Source organism: Zalophus californianus, chromosome 1 (genome assembly GCF_009762305.2).
Source record: "Zalophus californianus isolate mZalCal1 chromosome 1, mZalCal1.pri.v2, whole genome shotgun sequence".
Taxonomy (NCBI): domain Eukaryota; kingdom Metazoa; phylum Chordata; class Mammalia; order Carnivora; family Otariidae; genus Zalophus; species Zalophus californianus.
The window spans coordinates 198,889,202-198,909,734 of record NC_045595.1 but is presented as its reverse complement, the minus strand read 5'-3'; the positions used below and the strand labels follow the sequence as shown (position 1 = coordinate 198,909,734).

At 34.8% G+C, this 20,533-nt stretch overlaps 1 long non-coding RNA gene across 1 annotated transcript in view; it reads left to right on the top strand.

The window, feature by feature from the left end:
* The window catches only part of LOC113915787, a 67,802-nt gene extending 50,411 nt beyond the window's left edge, over window positions 1-17,391 (top strand). Inside the window, exons 3-4 of the long non-coding RNA XR_003517809.1 lie at window positions 15,380-15,498; window positions 17,177-17,391. This is a non-coding gene — a long non-coding RNA (uncharacterized LOC113915787). The remainder of the gene's footprint in view (window positions 1-15,379; window positions 15,499-17,176) is intronic.
* The last annotated feature ends 3,142 nt before the right edge of the window (window positions 17,392-20,533 follow it).

Here is a 20,533-nt window from a genome sequence, read left to right as displayed (position 1 = left end):
AACACATCTGAAGCTCAAATTTATTTTAGAAAATAACTGCTTTTCGGAGATGATACAAATCTTTCCTTTTTGTATTATTGTAATATACAAAAGATATGTGTTTCTAATGATTTTCAGTGCTATAAGTGCCATTCAGTTTTATAGAAACACTTGTTAGAAAAGTACTTGGAAAGACTTTTGTTCTTAGAATATATTCTAAAAGTAAATTTCCATAATATAACAGTTGGATGGAGAGTCCAAAAGTTGGAAACTGAAATCCCTCAGTAGAGGCCATCAGGAGTTTATCCAAATGAGAAATTGTGGATTTGGCCGAATCATCCCCTTACCTTCGTGGAATAACCACTTAGGAGAAAAAATTCCCTGGATACTTCAAAGGATTTTGAAAAGATGTTTTTTCACCCAGAAATTGTTTTAAACTCTGAAACAGACAATCAAGCTCACCGCACTATCTCACACACCCTCACAGGAACTATCTTGTAGCCAAAGGTTACACCCTTTCCCCCTACTCTCTGAAGCTTTTGAAATGGATTCCAGGGATCTGAATATTTTGGATCTGTTTTTTAAAAACTCAAAAGGAATCTCTAACTTTCTAAGGATGTATCATGCATCTATGAAATAAGAGTAGAGCATTGAAGACAACTCCATTTCCTAAATATCAATCAAAAATATATGTGGAAGGCATAAAAACAACAGAAGACTCCAGAAAGATTCTGCTCTAGCAGTGACCACAAAAACTCATGCCTGTGACTTACAGGGTGGTTGTCTGCGGGAGCTGACATGAGGCTATGAGCAATGGAAAAATATAAGCCTGTTTGTTCCCAGGGCTTCTGTAACTGTTTTCAGATAGATGTTTGTGAAAAGTTAAAAAAAAAAAAAACTGAACCCTTTTCCCAAAAATTGCTTTCTCATCAACTTGGGCTTGAAATGTAGCCACCATAGAGTATTTCATGAAAAATGTGACAGTCTATATAGTGGATAACTTACATGAGAAACATATGATATTTAAAACACTAGAGTTCTGTGCCAGGAACTCACTGATACATCAGCACAGAGACATCAACTTCTTTCCAATATGAGCTGTTGATGAGAGGGTAATGGGACAAAAATAAGCCTCAAGCGTAAGGCAATAACATGGGAAAATAGATCTTCAAAAAGGTCCTTAAGAGGCAACTGAAGAATCCAGTGGGTGGAAGATAGCAGGGGAGCTATCTATGGAAGGAGCCAGAGACATTACTATCTTAAGATACTGCTTCTCTTGTATTTATAAAATTGAACCAATAATATTTTATTCCGAGCTTTTTTTTCCCTAATGGGTCAATAAGTAGAAAACTGGAACTGTCAGTTATCCAGATCATTTTGCCTTGAAGATAGTTCAGAAATGGATTGCTGCAATTATATATTCCCACCAAATTATCCACCCATTCATAAATGCTTCTATAGAAAGAGATAGGAAATTAGAACAAATTAGTGAGAAAAGTGTCAGAGAGTGACTAGTTCTATAAAAAAAAAAATTAAGTTGCAGTGAAGTGACATTGAAGAGATGGTATATACTTTATATTAGGTAAATAGAATAGAACTCCTAGAGGTGACAACTAAATTGGATCTAAGGGATAATAAGGCAATCATAGGATGATGGTGGGATGCATATTTTCAGAAAGGGGGGGAACAGATCTTAGTGCTGGAATGAGCTTGGTTATATAGGAACAGCAAGGACTGCAGAAAGTCAAAATATTCTTTGAAACTAGTCATGACAAATTGGCAAACTTCTCACAATGATGCATTTAAAACCCAACCAACCACCCCCACCACCACCATTAACAAAAGCAAAGTAGGTCTGAGATTGAAACGAATAGACTGGACTCAAAATCATGAAGCAGGGAAGCCAAAAAAAAATAATAATTCTTTGGTGAAGCAGGATTAGAATCCACTCAACCAAGCTGAACTATCATCTGGGAGGGTCAGAATTTTGATTAACAAACCACCCTATCCTTTCTAATTTTCCTTCTAAGAAAGTGTCCATAACATAGCATATTTCTTTCTTTCTAAGTATTTATTTAGTTCAAAAATGATTTTTTAAGTCTTATTATATCAGGATAAGCTCAGCTGACTATCTAAATCTGGAAAAATGAATCAGAACAAGTTTTGGGCCTAAACCTGTACATTACAGGAAAGATTGCTTAAAATTTTCAGTTTATTTAGATGTATGCAGACTCAGGAACTGAATTATTATTATTATTTTTTATTATGTTCAATTAGCCAACATATAGGAAATCATTAGTTTTTGATGTAGGAGCCGAAATGTCCTTGAACAGATGAAAGGATAAAGAAGATGTGGTTCATATATACAATGGAGCTGAATTATTTTAATCATGCTTATATATCATCTTTTAGCACATAAGAATGTCAAGGCCAGTTGGGAAACCAGAAAAGTATGCAGTAAACTTAAAGAAAAACATCTCTAAATATGATGTGCATTCAAATGTACCTTTTTGACAACCAAGATGAGGTTCACTTACCGAGATGCCTGCAGAATTTTAAATACCCAAAAAGGACCTTTTGGACATTGAAGTAGATGGGCAAATTCTTAACCAAGGCTCTATGGAAATTACTGCACATTTCTTCATTAGATAGTTTATTATTTAATTTTCCTAGGTTTGTAGTATTTTGGTGTGCTTATTGAAAGCTGAACGATTCTCTTGTTAAATAAGTAAATTTCTTAATTTCCCAGAAATTTGCAAATGGCTAAACACATCTATTTTATGTTCAGTGTTTCTGCTAAAAAACAAAGTAAAATTCTCCAGAGAATTCTGAGCTGTATCTTACAATAATTTTTATAATCAAAAACACTTTTAAAACTATAAAGCAATATGCCAATGGGAATTTTTAGTCTTATATGCTTAGCTTCTTATAAATGATTTGCAATCACTAATTCTGTCACCATGAAATGCAGCTCTATTCCGACTCTTCATTCCCTATAATTCATGCTTCATTTTCTGTAACTCTTTTGAGGTTTGCCCCTAAATTTTTATTGTTCTATTCAGATAACTAGTATGACCTACATATTTCTAGATTCCTCACTTAGAGGCTCTATCCTCACAAACTGAGCCAAGTCTCCCAAAATATTTGCCTCATCATTTCCTGTTTCTAAAATGTCTATTGAAATCTGTGATTCTTTATAAATATTCCATTGTTCTCTCTAAATTATGAGAGAGATTGTAAGTTTTTTATCCATTTATTCTAACATTCTTACCAATTAGTGGATTCAAGAATGTGACAGGCAGAAAGACTTCTTAATGATATCCATCCCCTCAACCTTTGAATATATTATATTTAATAGCTAAATAAATAAATAAATATCAGATGTAATTAAAATCAGTGACTTCTACATAGGGAGGTTACCATAGATTATCCAGGTGGGTCCAGTCTAGTCATATGAGCCCTTAAAAGTAAAGAACTTTCTCTGGCTGGAGACAGGGATAAAGATAAGACAGAGAGGTTTGAAGTGTGAGAGGATATGATGTGGTTTTGCTGATTGTGAGACGTAGAGGTCTCATAAAAAGACCGGAGAGAGGACTCTAGAAGCTGAATGCAAGCCCCAGCTGACAACAAGCAAGGAAACTGGTACCCCAATCCTCAGTTGAAAGGTGAACTAGTCTCTTGATATAATAAGTAAACTTCTTAAATTTCTTAAGTCCTTGAACCTGGATTCTGTCTGGAGCCAGAATGAGCTAGGAAGTGGATTCTCCTTTAGAGTTTCCAGATAAAAGCCCTTACCTGCCAACATCTTGATTTTGGCCTCTGGAGACTCAGTAGAGAGCCTCAGGTGAGCCCACCCAGACTTCTGACCTACAGAACTGTGAGATCATGAGTTGGCATTGTTTAAAGCTGCATGTTTGTGGTAATTTGTTACAGCAGCGATAGAAAACTAATACAAAGATACACTGTTTGTAAATACACTTGCTTATTATGAAAAAAAGATTAACTGGGAAAGAAGGGTGTTAAAGCTATTACCTCTAATTGGAGGCTTTCTTTCATGACCTTCAGAAGAATAACAGAAAAGAGAAGAAAAACAGTTTATAAGAACCTGAGTACTTTTTGCAAGTTATTTATATTCAGAGCAAATTGTCAACAGCAATCTTCACTCCTATAATATCTTTCAAGCATATCTACATTAATGAAGGTATTTATTTTACTCTCATTAAGAACAATCATGGCAAGTTCAGGTAAGAAAAACCCCCACCCAACCTTGGTTCAGTTGCTTACAACAAATGAATCATTGCCAGTGCAATTCATAAATTCCAACAGAAAAAAGAATGTGAAATACTCAGCTGAAGAAGACATTTTTATTATATTTTTTATAAAAGGATAAGCAAATCTCCTCTTATTCCAGCCTAAACTCTACTATTATAATGTGTTAGTTTTTCTTTTAAAGACATCAAAGATTTTTTTAAAGATTTTATTTATTTAATTGAGGGAGAGAGAGAGAGCATGAAGGAAAGAGAAAGAGAGAGAGAGATGAGCGGGGGGCCCAGGTAGAGGGAGAAACAAACTCCTTGCTGAGCAGGGAGCCTGATGTGGTACTCGATCCCGAGACCCTGGGATCATGACCTGAGCCAAAGGCAGACCTAACTGACTGAGCCATCCAGGTGCCCTGAAGACATTCAAAGATTTTGATAAAGTAAAACCCCAAATTATAGAATTTGATTGAAATTCAATCAATCGGAACGGATTAAAATACGAAAATTCCAGATATCAACTGAGTAAATGTTAAATTACTTTTAAACATTCAGGCAATATTTAAAAATAACAAAAATAGATTTTGTCACTAAATAAAAATTTTTTAAAAGCTTTGGTATTATATCAATAGTATTATATCCTTTATATAAAATTGCCCATTCTTTTCACATTTTAAAAATATTTATTTCAGCTAAATAACTCCTTTGTGTATTTTTGTCAAATGACTTTCTCTGCTCTTGTAATGTCTCTGAATCAAAGCATGTTATTAAAAAAAGGTATTAGTAAATACTTTATGATTCTTTAGGATATGAAAATGTACAGAACAGGATATTGTAAGTTAAATTCTGTAAACTCTTTAGATTTTTACAAGACATATTTGTATGGCATGTAGTCAAAGAGTGAATAAAGAATTCTATAGTACAATAAATTGATATTATAATTTCTATACTTATTTTTTATTTTCTGACATGATTATAATTCTTGCTTAATTAAAAAGAAAAAAAACTCCTACACATATTACCAAGAACTCTACCTTGTCTATAATTTTCTTGAACCATTATTTAATTTTTCATTCATTCATTTGTTCTTTCATTTATTCAGCAAATATTTATTAAGCATCTATTATCTAATAGGCACTCTTATAAATTGTGTGTATGTAAGTTAAGGAGAAAAAAACAACCAAAATAAAATTAAAAAAACAAAACAAAACTGTCCTCATTAGAGTCCTATTATGATTGGCAGAAGAGTATCTGAGTGTTACGTGCAGCTCGAAAAAGATTACACGTGTTGATTTTTATACATGTGTAGTCAAGTGACTTAATTTAGTTTATTTCAAATTACGAAAATTTTTATCTGTCAATCTTTAAAAAAATGTTGCAATCCTATTCTCCTTTTAAAATTGTTATTAAAAACAACAAACACATAAACAAACAAGCAAACATATATGAAAAGTAACCCAGAGTATCGCAGGAACAACTTGCAAACTGCTCAACCTTGCATGAGTAAATATTATCTTTTCCCAGTTTACAGCTGGAAAATGAGGGACAGGCCAATGTTAAGTAACTTGCTTGAGGTCACTCAGTGAGCCTCAGTTGAGTCTGGGCTCTAACTCAGAAGTTCCCAATTCCCTGCGGTTGGGCCACAAGTTCATAGCCACTGGCTCACAGCAGCTTCCGGAACAGAACACTTTTCCTGTAAGCCCTAGAGAGTCAGGCTGCCACATCAGCCCAACGGCCTACAGAAATCGGGCTACAAGGAAGGTCAGCAACTGCAAGTTCTTACTGCTTTAACCTTTCCACCCACATTGAGGAAATTCATAGCAAAGTAAATCTGGCCAAAAGAAGAGAAGCAAAGAAAGATAGCTCTGGAGGAAATATCATGGCCTCATATCTGTGGATGAAAATTCAGACTTCACGAAGGCTGAGAAAATTAACTTTTTCCACAGCAGAAGTTGTGACATTAAATTTAGCATTTTGAGTGGTTTTCTGACAAATATTTTTTGCTTTTTCATTAATCCCAAATGAAAAAAAAGTACTAACTCCAAGTTAAAATTAGAGCCAGGCCAGTGAATGTCCGCGAATTTGTAGAGCTAAGCGTTTAGTGTGCTATAGACTTAAATAGTTAAGCCTGGGAGTTTCAAGAGAAATCAACTTGGATCCAGGTACAGCTAAATCAATTCCAAATCCTTTGGCATACAAAATGCAGGGTTTCCTGCCCTGATGGATTGCAGTGCACTTGGGTGGGCTCAGAGAATGTGAGAGAAAAACAAAGTTAAATGCTTTTCAATTGACTCAAACCGCCAGATTGCTAACATTCAACACACAAAAATAACGGTATTGTAAATGCACATTGCAAAAAAATAATAATAAAACATACAAAAATCACACATAATAACACATTAAAAAACTCCAACAACATAAAAATCATATTCAGAAGACTTGATCTGCAGGGACAACAGACTCACCGATGAGGTCACTAGGCTGCTGTGGCAGCATTAAAAGAAACAGAGCAAACTTTCTTTTCTGGTGAGAGATGGAGCTGTTTGGTTGGCACCCGCTTGCTACCCCCAAATCCTATTGTACAATTAGCTGTCCAACATAGAGATCCATTTAAGAGATATTTAACAGATATTTAAATGTTTACATATTTAAATCGAATCTGTATCTTTGATATGCCCCATACCACTTTGGGTACTGAGAAAGCAGCAATGCACAAAAGAGGAAGAAAACAGCCCTGCCGTCATGGAGCTGACACACAAATTCCACACAGAAACAGTGATCAGATAAGATGATCTATAGATAGAGATATGATGATCTTATCTCTAAATAGAGACAATCAATGACATCTTCCGAATTCCCACGTTAGAGACTCAGGGTCGGTGATTTGGTGACGGGAAAAGTTGAACAGGTTATCTTGAAGCTATCTGTATATGTGTTGTGACATCTCTGCTCCACATCAGTTGTAGGTCTAGTTAGGTTAGTTGTGGAAAGAAGTTACAGATCAAGATTATCTGGGTAGAGGGGGTTAAAGACCCCTTCCCTGACTTACCACTGAATATACGCAGTCATTCCATTGACCGGACATATTCAGTATTTTAGATCATAAATTGTTATATGTCTGGATTCCTTTTGTCAATTATATTGGCAGAGGGGAAAGACATTCTTTGGCCAAATGTATCACTTGTTTCCCTGGCTTTCATAAAAACGGAAACCCTGTTTTCTTCGAGGAGAGTTAAAATAATAGGATTGAAAATATTGAAGTCATCATTCATTCATTCATCTCCAATACACAGTCACCAAGTTCAGCTGCTTGCCTTTTCTGCCCTCCCCATGCATATTAGCTCAAGAAAAAATGATCCAAATAGCACATGACCAATCTCTCCGTCTCTGGGCCCCTTTCACTACATACCATCTTGTCTTACCAATCGTTTTTTTTTTTTTTTAATTTGTTGATTTTCTTTATTGTATATTTGTCTTGTTTCCTTGATATTGGCTTTTACATCTAATACTTCTAACCTAATTGCCTTTTAACTTTTTTTTAGTTAGATGTTTTTAAATTTATTTATTTTTTTACTATGTTATGTTAATCACCATACATTACATCCTTAGTTTTTGATGTAGTGTTCCATGATTAATTGTTTGCATATAACACCCAGTGCTCCATTCAGTACATGCCCTCTTTAATACCCATCACCAGGCTAACCCATCCCCCACCCCACTCCCCTCTAGAACCCTCAGTTTGTTTCTCAGAGTCCATAGTCTCTCATGGTTCATCTCCCCCTCCAATTCCCCCCCTCTTCCTTCCTGCTATCTTCTTCTTCTTTTTTTTTTTAACATATGATGTATTATTTGTTTCAGAGGTACAGGTCTGTGATTCAATAGTCTGCACAATTCACAGCGCTCACCATAGCACATACCCTCCCCAATGTCTATTACCCAGCCGCCCATCCCTCCCACTCCCCACCACTCCAGCAGCCCTCAGTTTGTTTCCTGAGATTAAGAATTCCTCATATCAGTGAGGTCATATGATACAGGTCTTTCTCTGATTGACTTATTTTGCTCAGCATAATACCCGCCAGTTCTATCCACATCATTGCAAATGGCAAGATTTCATTCCTTTGATGGCTGCATTCCTTTGATGGCTGTATATATATACCACATCTTCTTTATCTATTCATCTGTTGATGGACATCTTGGCTCTTTCCACAGTTTGGCTATTGTGGACATTGCTGCTATAAACATCAGGGTACATGTACCCCTTCGGATCCCTATATTTGTATCTTTGGGGTAAATACTCAGTAGTGCAATTGCTGGAGTTTCCTCAAGAAGTTGAAAATAGAGCTACTGTACGATCCAGCAATTACCAATCATTCTTAAATACTAAGCTTATCAATGAACTTCTCCACTTAGAAAACTCTGATAGTGGTTATCTAATGTGTTGGGTTTAAATTCTACTCACTGGCACCAACCTACTAAGCCCAGCCTGCCCCTCACACATATGCAGTCACTGCTTCAGCCACACCTGGCTCCTTCTTTCCCACCCACCTGGAGCATGGGCTACTACTACTCTGCTTGCTTCCCACCCTCTTCCTGCCTCCCTCCCTTGCTCCCTACCTTGTTTCTTCCCTTCCTTCTCCTCTCCTTCTCCTCTTCTCCCTTCCTTTTTTGCCTTCTTCATTTCTTGTCTTTTTCAACACCTTAAGTGCCAAGTCACTTTAATAGGCTTAACATCAACCATACTGATCAAAATAGAGGGAAAAGAAAAATTAATGCTACCAGTCTTGACCTTTGTTGCTGGGAAGATCAAAAAGATCAATAATACACTTAGTTGCTGAGAATATGAAAAATAGGCATCTACATAAGTAGATAATTTGGTACAAATTATGTAGAGGGTATTTGGTAATAACTACCGAGGTGAGAATGCACTTGGCCTGTGGAAAAGCAATGCCATTTTTTAGGAGTTCATCTTACAGATGTGTACTTGTGTATGTGTGTGTAATGGATATAATGGCTACTCACTGTAGGAGTTTTGTTGTGTTGTGTTTTTTTTTAATAGCAAAAATTTAGCAAATATTCATCAAAGGAATCTGTTTAATAAATTTCACACATGGAATGTTACCTGAGTAGATAAATATGATGTCTTTATTTATTTAAATGATTAAATAAGATTATTTCTTACACAAAATTAAGTAAGATTTATCAGTAAGGAAAAAAGAACAAAAATATATGTATTTAAGTGGGAAGATATTCAAATATATGAATTGCAGAATGAAAAAAATGAGCAAGGTGCCAAAAACTATACATATGCTATAATATGTGTGAAAAACTGGAGAAATTAAGAAAGTGTATTTAAATTTACCTGCATATCCATAGATATATTCCAGATGAATATATGAGGAGTTAGAAACACTGCTATTAAACACGGGAACTGGGGCAAAGTAGGAGGAGAACTTACCTTTAAATGCCCTTTTGAAATCATAAAATTTGAAAATATATTTCTGAAAAGAGAAGTTCTTACTAAACACTGCAACTAAACTACGTTCTCCTTGTCACCAGATGCTTCAGTTAGTGTGTTCTTTATCACTTAGCACGAAATGTTGCTTCAGTATGATGGTGATCAAAGAGTAGTTTCAAAACTCCTGGGACTTGATTCAAATTTTGAATTATATGTTCTGGTGTCTGGGAAGGTTGTCAACCTCATTTCAATGATTTTTAGCATGGCTATAGCTCTGACAGGTTGTGGCATGCAGTATGATGGCAGACTTTCCACGTTTCGTGGACCATTGCATATCCAGGAATCTACCATATGTCAGTGAATATTTCTTAATGTCGGTATTTTTATTTTTGAGAATTACTGAATCCTCGAGACACAACAGTGCCTCTGAAAATTCCAAAAACCTATAATGATTGTAGTTTCCAAAAGAAAACCAAAGTAAGCATGAAAAAAAATGGTGACACATCATTCATTATGGAATCCATTGTGGTTGTAAAAGTCAACATATATATTTTTGTCAATTACAAATTTCATAGATAATTAAACATTATTCCAGATATGAAGATAAAAACTTGTCATCAGAATAGTTTTCATTTTTTTAAATACCATTAAACTAAAAAGAAAGTCTTTGTTAGGTGAAAATTTTGTGTATATGATTACTTATAGTTCATATATTTTAAGCATATGCTTTTTATTTAAGAGAATTTTTAAAAATATTCCATTTTGGTTTGAAGGATTTAATTTAAATTTTCAATCCTACCAGCAAATTTCTCAGCAGACTTTCTTTTGCTTGGCATTATATAAACACTGGGAATATTTACTGAATGGGAACCAAACCACAAAGTTCTACAGCCAACTTTGAAAAAAAAAATTAACTCATAGAAGCTTATAGTATGGTTTTTCATGTGATTTCTTTTGAGTTGCTTATGCTTTTGTTCACATGTCTCATTTCAGTAACTTCGAATGCAAATGTTTATGCGTGCAGCAAAACAGGAAACAACATTTTACTTTAAATGGGGGTAGGAAGACTCTTTTATTATGGAAACAAATATTTAGGAGTTATTTGCTTTTCTGTTTCATCAAAGTTAAAATGAAAACATACTAAGCGATATCTTGAGTTTAATAAAAGAAATGTCTTGGCAATATTCCACCATAAATTATTTAAACTTTAAAAATCAATCTGATAATATGATTTTATCATTAATTGCTTTTCCCTTTGACTGTTAGCTCTTATTTAGAATAATTTTAAAGATGTATAAGGGAATGTGTTTACCTTGTATTTATTGTGATTAGCTTTTTTAGCTGTGTTGAGAAACATAGATTATTTCAATGTTTTTACTTGAGTGTAGTTGACACACAATGTTACATTAGTTTCTGATATATAGCATAGTGGTTCAACTTCTCTATACCACAAGTGTAGCTACCATCTGTCACCAGGCAACACTATTACAATATCATTGATTGTATTCCTTATGTTGTGCCTTTTATTCCCCTGACTTATTTATTCCATAACTGGAAGCCTGTATCTCCCACTCCTCTTCACTCATTTTGCCCACCCTCCCCAGCCCCTTCCCTCTAACAACCATCAGTTTGTTCTCTGTAGAGAAATGTGGATTATCCTAAAGCTAATTCTTTCATCTCACTTTTTAATCCTAATTTTGTTGACTCTTAAAGGATAGTTTCAGAACTTCTAAAAATGAATACACTCAAAAACATTATTGACTTTAAAGTCATACAAGAAAGTCTTATTTTTATTATTTATTATTATTGTTATTTTATTTTATTTTATTTATTTTAGAGAGGGGGTTGGGGAGAGGCAGAGGGAGAGAGAGAGAGAGAGGGAATCAAGCAGGCTCCATACCCAGCATGGAGCTGGACGTGGGGCTCCATCTCACAACCCTAAGATCATGACCAAAGCCAAAATCAAGAGCTTAACCAACTGAGCCACCCAGGTACCTCATGAAATTCTTCTTTTTAATATGTAAAACTGGGTTGTATTTCAGAGGTATTGTGACATTTGAGAACTGTTTGCATGAGGCGGAGGGTACAACTATATGATGAGCTGTGTTCACGTACCATGACCAAATTCCAGGTAGCAACTGAAGTCGTTTTTAGGAATTGGAATTATTCTCCATAGTATTGGAATTATCCTTCATGAGCTTGTTCCTTAAACTTCTTGAAAAAATGTTAAGGAGTGGTAACTCCTGCAGATTTAATTCTTATGGATGTATTTAAATATAACCCATGACTTTAAATATTGCCATTGAAGTTAGCTCCCTTAGCCTTGATGACAGAGGTCTCAGCAGAAGATTTATCTATCAGTGCTATGCTTCCATCTAGCTTTTGGAATCAACTCTGCCTTCATAGTCAGTTTCATTTCCCTTTAGAGCTTCTCTTCTCTCAGACTCCAATTTGACAGTCTGAATCTGCCATTGGAGAGACCCAACTCCTGCCATGTACCTTAACTAAGAGTAGCCATGGCCTCTGGAGCTCCAAAGCCCAGTTCACGAATCCTGAATCTCCTCTGCTCAAATTGTAAACTGACAGATATTACTGCTATATCTAACTCTTCAGGATGGCCTGGTGTCCAGTGGAAATGATTAACAGAGGACTGAAACAGCTACAACTCAGAGGTTGCTGACTGTTTGGCTAAGAGCGTCATGAATATGATGTAAAAGAGTGGTGAGCTATCCCCAGAGAGTTGTTAATAACTGAGATTTCCACCAGAGCCAGATAATGGGTACAACATCTGTAAGAAATAATTGTCTGCCAAGAGGCAGTGCTTCTTTGCTACCATTAATACACTGAAAATGAACCATTCAAGAAATTCACAAGCTTTTGGAAACACATACATCCAAAAAAAGAATGATAAGAGATCTTTGAGTTGGAAGTTGTACTTGGTTATCAGAGTTCTAGACATCCTATTATGATCCATTACTGAAACTGAAAAAAGCTAAAATGATTGGAACTTATAGAGAGAATTGTCAGTTTGAATATTGACTACTGAAGCATCCAGACTGGCACATTTACTCTCTTCACATTTCAAGTGTCTTTGTTTTAATCACTCTCTCTATGGGAAATAAATATTTATTTTTCCAGCTTTTTTGAGATATAATTGACATATAACATTGTGTAAGTTTGAGGTATACAATATGTTGATTTAATACATTTGCATATTGCACAATTATTACCACCCTAGTTTTAACTAACACCTCTATCATGTCACATAATTACTGTTTCATTTTTGTAGTCAAAACATTAAGATCTACTCTCTTAGCAACTTTTAAGTATATAATACAATATTGTTAACTGTAATCACCATGCTGTACATTAGATCTCCAGACGTTATTTGTCTTATAACTAAAAGTTTGCACCCTTTGATTGACATCTCCCCATTTCCCCACCCCACAGCCCCTGGTATCCTCCATTCTACTGTCTGAGTTTGGCTTTTTTACATTCCACACATACTTGGTATCATACAGTATTTGTCTTTCTCTGACTACTTCACTTAGCATGATGCCTTAAGGTCTAGGCATGTTGTCACAAATGGCACAATTTTCTTCTTTCTCATGGCTGAATAATATTCCCTTTGTATATATATCTTCATCCATTGACAGATACCTAGGTTGCTTCAATTTCTTGGCTATTATGAATAACACTGCAATGAATATGAGAATGCAGATATTGCTTTAAGATCCCATTTTAATTTCCTTTGGGTATAAACCCAGAACTAGGATTCCTGGATTATATGGTAGTTCCATTTTTAACTGTTTGAGGAACTTTCATACTGTTTTCCATAGTGATTATATCAACTTACATTCCCACAGAATAAAATAATTTCCCTTTTTTTCATATTCTCACCAATGTGTATCGCTTGTCTTTTTGATGATAGCAATTCTAACAGGTGTGAGCTGATACCTCATTATGGTTTCAATTTGCATTTCTCTAATGAATAGTGATGTTGAGCATCTTTCTGTGTATCTGTTGACCATTTATATGTCTTTTTCTTTGGAAAAAATATTCTTTTTCTCTGCCCATTTTTATTAGAATTGTGTATTGTTTTCGATTTTGAGTTTTATGGCTTTATATATTTTTTTATATCAACCCCTCATCAGATGTATGATTTGCAAATATTTTCCCTTCCCATAGGTTTCCTTTTCATTTAGTTGATTATCTCTTTTTCTGTGCAAATGCTTTGTAGTTTGATATAGTCCTACTTACTAATTTTTGCTTTTATTGCTTGTCTTTTTAATGTCATACCCCAAAAAGCCTTGCCAAGACCAATGTCAAGAAAGTTTTTCTTTAGGTTTTCTTATAGGAATTTTACAGATTCAGTTCTTATGAACATAAAACATTCAGTTTAGGTGTTCAATCCATTTCAAGTTAATTTTTGTGAGTGGTATGAGATGGGGAAAAATTCCATTTTTCTACACGAGGTTATCCAGTTTTCTCAACACCTCTTATGGAAGAGATTATGTTTTCGCAGTGAGTGTTCTGGGCTTCCTTGTCAAATATTAGTTGATTGCGCATGTGAGGGTTTATTTCTGCGCTCGCAATTCTGTTCCATTGGTCTATGTTTCTATTTTTATGCCAGAACCATTCTGTTTTGATTACTATAATTTTACACTATAGTTTGAAATCAGGAAATGTGATACAATCAGCTTTATTCTTCTTTCGCAGGATGGCTTTGGTTAATCAGGGTCTTTTTTGGTTCCTTATAAATTATTTTTTTCTATTTCTGTGGAAAAAAAAGCCTTTGGAATTTTGATAGGGATTGCATTGAATCTATAGATGACTTTGGGTAATATTGACATTTTAACAATATTAATTCTTCTAATTCATGAACTCAGGATATCTTTCCACTTATTTGTGTCTTCTTCAATTTCTTTCCTCAAAGTCTTGTAGTTTTCAGCATACAGATCTTTCGTTTCTTTGGTTGAATTTATTCCAAAGCATTTTATTGTTTTTGGTGTTATTGTGAGTAGGATTATTTCCTTTTCCTTCTTCTCCATTTATTTTTTTTTAGATACTTCATTGATAATGTATAGAAATGCAACTCATTTCTTTATGTTGATTTTGTATCCTGAAATTCTACTGAATTCATTTATATGTTTTGGCAGATTTTTGATGCAATTTTTCAGATTTTCTATATATAAGGCTTAATAGTGCCATCTCATTGCTTTCTGTTTGTTTTATACTTCTTTTTTTCCTCTCTTCCTCTCTTGCTTCCTTCTTTTGTGAGTTGATGATTTTCTGTAGTGGCATGCTTTCTTTTTTATCTTTTGTGAATCCTTTGTAGGCTTTTGTTTTCTGGTAACCATGAGGCATATATCAAACATCTTATAGACATAATAGTCTTTTGTACTATGATAACAACTTAGTTTCAATCACATATAAAAACTCTATCCTTTCACTCCCGTCCTCATTTTATGCTTTTGATGGCACAATTTAGCCCTTTTTATATTGTGTATTTATTAACAAATTATTGTAGCTATAGTTATTTGTAATTCTCCTGTCCTTTAACCATCATACTGGAGTTAAGTGGTTAACACTCCACAATATTACAGTATTAGAGTATTCTGATGACTATATACTCTCCTTTACCATCTTGTAAATTTTCATGTTACTAATTAACATCTTTTTATTTCAGCTTGAAGGACTCCTTTCAGCATTTCTTATAAGACAAGACAGTGGTAATAAACTCACTCAAGTTTTGTTTTACTGGGAAGTCTTTATCTGATGTTCATTTTTGAAGGACAGCTTTGCCAGGTAAACAATTCTTGGTTATTCTTGGTTGGCTTTTCTTTTTTTTCCTTTAGCTCATTTAATATATCATCCCACTCTCTCTTGACTTGTAAGGTTTCTATTGAGAAACCATCTAGTTCATGGTAGCCCATATATCTTAGCTAAACTCTGGGCTATGAACTCTGCCCACTGAGCTTTCTCCCCTTTTCATAAGAAACAACCTGTGTTGGCAGCAACTTAACAGCTTTCTCATCTTGCTTCTTTTCCAAGAGGTGCAAAAGTCCAAAGATCTATTTGCAGTGTGAGCAATTCCAGCCTCCCTTAGTCCAAGCTTGTGGTCATTTTCTGATCAAATTCCTTAAAGTCTTTACAAGATTTTAAACAGTGGATTATACTCTATCCATTTGAAAATTAAAGAAAGTCATGCCTACATATGTTTTTATAAAAGGTACTCCCTACTTTGGGGACAGTGTTGGGCTGCTGTAGAACCATGTCCTTAAGAGGATTGGGAATCCATTTTTCTTTTTCTTTTTTTTAAGATTTTATTTATTTATTTGAGAGAGAGAATGAGAGACAGCACAAGAGGGAAGAGGATCAGAGGGAGAAGCAGACCCCCCGCTGAGCAGGGAGCCCAATGTGGGACTTGATTCTGGGACTCCAGGATCATGACCTGAGCTGAAGGTAGTCGCTTAACCAACTGAGCCACCCAGGCACCCAAACAATCCATTTTTCAAGTTGAGAAGGTCTACTACACCAAAAATATTTCTGGGGTCTTGTTTTAGTTGAGGGTGTTACACCAAAGGACCACAGACAGAATGGCTTATAAACAACAAAAATTTATTTCTCACGGTTTTGAGGCTACAAAGTCCAAGTTTAAGGTACCAGCAGACTCATTGTATGGTGAGGACCTACTACCTGGTTCATAGATAGGTATCTTTTCAACATGTCCTCACATGGCAGAAGCGGGGAGGTTACTCTCTGGAGGGTCTCTTTTATAAGGACCTTAATCCCATTGATGAGGGCTCCACCATCATGATCTAGCCACTTCTCAAAGATCTCACTTCCAAATACCATCACATTGGGGATTAGATCTTGACATTTGAATTGTGGTGGGACACACGTGTTCAGTCTATGGTAGACCTTAAGAAGATTCTCAGAGCCATATTAGAATGATCTTTGGCTCCAAGTCTCCTTTTATTTTTTTAAATATTTTATTTCCTTATTTGAGAGAGAAAGTGAGAGAGAGAACACAAGCCGGGGGAGAGGCAGAGGGAGAAGCAGACTCCCCACCGAGCAGGGAGCTCAAATGGGGCTGATCCCAGGACCCTGGGATCATGTCCTGAGCTGAAGGCAGACCCTTAACCAACTGAGTAACCCAGGTCCCACACAAATCTTTTATTTTGAGAATATTTGATCCACTTTTGAGACGAGGGATAAAGAGAAGTTTTGTTCCTTATGTATTTCCTCTAAATTCTGATCACTAAATAGTTTTTTTTAGCTCATCTCTCCTTTTTTTTATATTATTAAAGGAAACAAAAGAAGCCTAATAAAACTTTCAACATTCTACCTGGAAATGATTTTGTCAAGATTCACAAGATAATTTTGCTAGTTGTTTTGGTATCATATTCTCCTATAGTAGGTTTTTTTTTTTTTTTCCTGCTCTGTTATCTTCCACTAATAATTTTTTTCTGCCATTTTTCAGACCTCAGCCAATAGCAAGCCTACCAGTGGCAAAACTGCTTGGATATCAGCTATCTACAGACATATGAATGAGCCTGTCCAAGAATATCAGAGAAACTACATAGCTGTGTCCAGCCCCATTTACAGATAGACAAATTTGTAAGCTAAAAAACTGGTGTTTTAAACATTAAGTTTTATGATAGTTTGCTACATACCAATAGATAATAAAAAGCATTATCCTAAGTAAACAATTCCTATTGCTTCTCATTCCAGTCTTTCTAGCATGTATTGATTCATTACTTATTAATTTTATTTATATTTCCCTTTCTGTGGCATGACATCATCTCTGAAATTATGCAGACTTGAGTTTTTGAAGGCTGGTTGTATCAGTTGTTGGCTATGGATACTGGAATATGTTATTAAGTTTCTGGATTTTTGATATCCTTAACTGTAAAATAAGGATAGTGTATGTCACATAGAGTTTCTATGATGATTAATAAATGAAATAAGATAGGTAAGATACTTGGAATATGGTAGGGGCTTAATAAAAGTCTCCTCTATCTGTGCAGTTTTACTTGTTAAATTTTTTTATATTCTGTAGGTTTTTAAAGATTTATTTTAATTCCAGTATAGTTAACGTATTATCCTTGCAGTTTTATTTTTATACTCTGCAGCTTTTTAAAATTTTAGTTTTAATTCCAGTGTAGTTAACATACAGTGTTATATTATCTTTGCAGTTTTAAATTAATATTTTACAGTAGATTGGGAAAAATGGCTGCAAATTATTTTTTTATCTCTGTATGCACATCCCTTAACAGTATGAGTTTGCTGCTCCTCCCACCTAAAGATAGGGTTCTTTCTTCATTCTCCAGAACTTGGTCAGACCTTTGACTCATACTGTGTGGCAGAAGTAATGTTGTAGGATTTCAATGGCAAGCATCAAGGAACCTTGTAATTAACATGCTCACAGTCTTAGAAAGCAGTCACCAGAGCAAGCTAGTCTTGTAAGAGAGCTGGAGTGGTTTTGCTGACAGCTTGAGGTAATTTCCGGAGATGTAAAGGAGGCCACCCTAGACCAACCAGCCTCCAGCCAGCTACCTCTTAACCACAAATGCATGAGTGATCCCAGTTGACACCATATGATACAGAGATGAAATGTCTCAGCTGAGCCCTGCCTGAATTGCAGACCTGTAGAATCATCAACACACATTTTTTTAACCACTAACTTTAAAAGTATTTTTCTATATACCAAAAGCTAACTGAAAATATTTATAATATGCAGTTATTAAAATACATGGTATTTTAAATTTTAAAATTTGACAAGCATGGTGTCTTTATGTTTAAAAAGGGGATCACATGCATTTTACTCTTTGAAAAGAGTTAATATAAAAATGCAAAATGATAATGTATGGAAAAGTACTTTGAAGACCAAAAGTATTTTCAGCTATTTATCAACCTATATTGTTTCAATCATTTTTTAAAAAAATGCATTTCTCACATAATTGTTCCATGCCTATTTATGTAATTGCTTGTTTGTATTATAATGTTCAATAAAAAAAGTCTACCAACAAAAACTCCAGAACTAGAATTAGACATAGACAAGTAAAGAGTCAATGAAAATGTTATGGGACAAATTCTCAAATACAGCACTCTGTGTGCAAACAGGAGAGGTACCTAAACCAGTATTATAGGGATAATAGAACAATTTCTCAGGGGAGTAATAATAATAATAATATCTTGTAGTGTAGAGAGCTGCTTATTAGGGGGGAAGGTCACACAATGAGGGGAGGTACATTATGCATATACACTACAGTAGAGCATATCCAATCTATAGCATATTAAGTAGCTGAAATAGTCATAATTGCAGGATTCAGTGGAGTAAGTTAATGCTATCTCTTCCCCTCTCCAAATCAGAACCCATGAAATAATGGATATTGGATGATGTAGTTCAAAATAAAAGTTTATTAACTGGATTGGAGATGTGAATTCAGTACCTGACAAAATGTTTAAGTTTTCCCCTATAGCACACAGTCTCTGCTCTAATCACAGGAAAACTAAAGCACTATGGGTCTCAACCACAGGGGCAGAACTCTCCTCATCAAGATTAATGCAAGGCAAGAAAGCAAATGTGGATTTGTGTCCTTGAGATAGACTGATTCTGAAAAAAGAGAGGGGAAAGGATTGGTTCAAGTAAGGTTAGTTTCTTCGCCCAGACTTAGGGGTTATGTTTTTTGGTTTTGTTTTGTCTCTTTGTTTTTTGTTTTGTTCCACCCCCGCCCCTGGAGAGAAGTGAGTGACAATTTGAGAAGCTGGGATTATTATTGAAGCTGAAGTTCCTTTATTTGTAAACATGAGGCTCAGGAAACAAAGCTACCCCATTTAAAATATGCATTATTATTACAGTTATAATCCCAATTATGGTTATCCCAATTATAATCAGGCTAAAGAATATAAACTATAAAAAGGAAATGTTAACAATAAAAATAAATTTTAGCTTAGCAGAAGTATTCACCTGAAGATAACTACCCCAAGTGTAAACTATAGTGTATGTCTGTATCTGATGGTCTGAAGATGCCCTCTCCTTGGTTCTGATCGATCTGATTTAGGTAAGGGAGATGCAATCCCCTGAGTGTCCAGGCCTGACTAAGGAGCCCACTCCAAAACCTTGGTGTCAGTCAGTTCTAGCAAATCACAAGCCCTGAGATGTAAATTTAAGTGTCACTACCCCATGGGAGGGTACATGTTAAGTGGTCCAAATACCACATGTCTCCTAAGACATCCTTCATAAGAAATCAATTAGAAACACACATATTCAAAATGGGGACTGCAAATATATTGTACATGGTAAAATGCAATTATTTTTTATAAATTCATACAAAATCATTACTAAAATTTTTAACTTAGACTGATCCAGCACAACTATAGATGTGTTATATATTTTTAATATTTTAAATCATCAAACAATGGAATTCTTGATGCTTTGATATTAAAGCACATATTTCTAGAGCATATTTTTCAAGAAAACTTAAATACTATATCTGTGTATATATGTATATCTATATATACATAATACAAACAGCTATAATCTCATATACAATGTTTAATAACAATTTTGTATTGAATTTTTAAGAACCTCAAAACTAAAATCATTTATATAGCTTAAATGTTCTAATTTAAAAAATATATATATTTAGAAATATATGTGTATATGCATATATGGTATCTAAGTTACCTTTTAAAAGAGTCTGACTATGAAAAGATAGGTAAACAAGAATAAAGAAGGGTAAAGAAGTATCCCACAGAACTGAGTTCACAGGAAATGTTATTTTGCCAAAGATTCCACACTGCCTTGCTCTAAAGATGTATCATTAAAGATGTG